Source organism: Pholis gunnellus, assembly GCF_910591455.1.
Source record: "Pholis gunnellus genome assembly, chromosome: 9".
Classification (NCBI taxonomy): domain Eukaryota; kingdom Metazoa; phylum Chordata; class Actinopteri; order Perciformes; family Pholidae; genus Pholis; species Pholis gunnellus.
In genome coordinates this window covers 3,715,382-3,718,446 of record NC_136535.1, presented here as the reverse complement: position 1 = coordinate 3,718,446, position 3,065 = coordinate 3,715,382, and the positions used below count along the sequence as shown (strand labels likewise).

Below are 3,065 nucleotides of genomic sequence, written 5' to 3'. Positions count from 1 at the left end.
TTTTCATTCCTCTATACTCTCGTCTCCTCCATCTCGTTTCCGTCCTCATCTTCTCTCGTTCCTCCCCCTCCACTTCCTCTCCGTCACCTCGTATGTGGAGACGCTCAACGGGCCAAAGCTCCTCTCTTAGCTGCAGTGCGGACGACTGAAACAAAGTGCTGAAGATTAAATCAGCTGCTGGAGGAGACGGCTGAATAAAACACTCAACAAAACTGGAGCAAATTACAGCTGGAGATCTTTACTTTATATTAATGTTTCAATATATTAACAGATGCTCATTTATTATTACATTTACTAAACTGCACTAACGTACTTTGTACTGTTTTATCCAAAAGGCATTTAGCATAAATTTACAAAATAATTGTGATAAATGTTCCTCATTAACCTCACCTTAATTTGACAATTGAAGTTCAGCATGATGTGTACTTATAGATGCTCAATCCCAAGATGTCCTCCTCTCAGCATCATCTCTGCATCATTGCATCAGATGGACAAACGGCTTTCTTGTGAATCATTTTCTATTAATATTCATGATTAATATTTTCAAATGTTTGGGGCTTATATTTAGAACTTGATATTTTCTGATGAACAATGCTTGGTTGATCAACAGGACCTGATGATGTTTGGTGGTTAAAGTTGCAACTTTTGAGACTCTGAAAATTTATAATTTCTAATAAATTTCCTCCCCAAAATAGCGCACTTAAGGGAGTGTTGATTGTACCGTCTGATTAATTATAGACCTTTACAGCATTTGTTTTCAATGGAATAATTGTTAAATGTTAAAAAGCAACTCCGTCAGTTTGCACTTAGCTGATTCATAAACTCAATATCAAGTACAAATGATAGTTATATTTGCCAATTAATAATTTCTTTATTCTATCTTTAAATTATTCATTATTACATTTATTTGTATTCCATCTCACTTATCATTTATTTCCTTTGTACAAGATTAGAGTTTTACTTTCATCATCTCTTTGATTTAAAGACATAAAGACTAACAGCAGCATGAGCTCTGATTGGCCAGACTGGCAGCTGACCACTCAGAGCTCATGCTGCTGCCCTGCAGCTTTTTAAAATATATCAATTTATGAATTAGTTATAATGATGTACTTAAAGTCTATAATTACTCTGGCTCCATAATCAAGGCTCCATTATGCACAATCCTCACTTGTCAAATTCATACACACTTTAGTTGCACAGTGGGAAACCAACCACTATCGGCCAAGTGATTATTGACACGGAGAGTTCATTTTAAAGCACTTCCCTTTTTCCAGGATGACTTGTGATATAAAAGGATTTTCTATGGTTCTCCTCCCTACCATTAGTTGACTGTCATTTGCATTCACTGAACTTTGAGGGCCCCCTGCTGGCAAAATTCGAGTTGAAGTCCTTCACTTTCCTGCCCTTGTGTTTATTAGTATCTCACCATGCACCACAGCACAGCTTTACCATCTGCTTTATTAAACAGACAAAAAAAGGTTTTGGGATTCCATTTGTTTGCGTTTCAAGCACAAGTGCAAAAGGGTTTGTGGGTGTGAAGGGGGTAGTTTTCAAAGCAACGTGTAGGCAGGAAATGGCTTTTAAAGCCTGAAATCTCAGCAGTTGGCTGAGCAGTCACTGAGTCATCATTACTGAAAAACAACTTTATAGACCACTGCAGATACTGCAGGGTGTTTATGTGATTCTGGACAAGGTGGGAGAGGATATCTGCACTCTTTTTTTGAAAGGATGTCTCAGGCGCGTAGGTTCAAAAACAACATGCCAATACTAAAGGAACATGCACAGCTGAGGAAAAGCAAGTTCACTTATAAGTTAGAAAACATTGAACCCCCCCCCCCCCTCCCAAAGTGAATTCCAGTCATGAGACTAACATGTGTTCTGTTAATGCGAAAAGCAACAGAAGTGAAATGTAACCAATTAAGATTTCCCAAACCTGCCCGTTTATAAAATATGATGCACCGTCTATACCCAACAGCATGCATACTGAACGGGCCTGAGGGCTCAGGGTCCCAAAGGGTCATCGTCTCAGTACGCAAAATAGTAGTTAAAATTGGATGTTAATGCTTCAATAATTATATAATAATAAGATATATAATGAAGCTCAAGAGAGCCATTTCCCTACATTAGATCACTTTTACTAATTAAATGTTTATAATCTACCATACTTTTGCTCAAGTAATATTTTGAATGCTGGATCATTTTCTTTTTTGCGATGAATCAGAATACTTCCTCCACTACTGCCATAAAAAAGTCAACATGAGTCCACAAACCTCTAAAATCACACTTCATGCACCTTTACTCACAGTCATCAATCAATCACTCGTTCGATCTGTACCTGTCTCCCCCTCTTGTTTCCTACAGGTGCCCCTGTGGGTTGCATGGTCACATCCTTCTAATGAGCCCCGATGATCAGGTATTCCACCCAGACACACATGCCTAACCCCTGACACCACCTCAGAACCAGATGTGATGTGATACGAACATCCAGCGGGCAGCCAGAAAACAAGAAACAGCCTTCCTGTTGGCAGAAGGAAAGTCTGCTCACCGTTCTGGCTCTGGGCTTTGAACCCTGCTTATGATCGGTGCTTAACTGGAGCTTGAAACCTTGGATCAGAGGAGTCGGGAGTGAACATGGTCTGGAATCTCTTCTTCTTTTTTGAAGGAAGTATCCGATGATCTGACGGGGCTCTGAAGGTTGTCGCGTGGATTTGTTGGCGTCTGCATTTGACAGTTAGAATCCATGGCAACACTTTATGCTGCTCTGGGAATACACTGAACGGATTACTGGATTACGGAAAAACCCTTTTATGAGATTATTTCCAGGATCTTCTCAATTGTGGTTTGTCGATGGTTTGGTGGCACTGCTCCTCTCTTTTCCCCAGCATACAGTCATATGCCAAAGGATTACTACAGTATTATGACAGCATTATAACAAAACCGGGAGAATATACAGACTTCCAAAAGCACACCTCTCTATTATCTCTTGGCAGTCAAAGAGAAAATCCATGTTGGGCCTTGGATTGAAAATACGAGCATATCGTCAAACGTCTTGTCTCAAAGCATCA

The 3,065-nt window shown here is 39.6% G+C and overlaps 1 protein-coding gene across 1 annotated transcript in view; it reads left to right on the top strand.

The window, feature by feature from the left end:
• The window catches only part of LOC306700618 (leucine-rich repeat and fibronectin type III domain-containing protein 1-like protein), a 127,239-nt gene extending 124,749 nt beyond the window's left edge, over positions 1-2,490 (top strand). The window contains exon 11 of the mRNA XM_079165688.1: positions 2,362-2,490. The gene's annotated coding sequence lies outside the window, so the exon portion shown is untranslated. The remainder of the gene's footprint in view (positions 1-2,361) is intronic.
• The last annotated feature ends 575 nt before the right edge of the window (positions 2,491-3,065 follow it).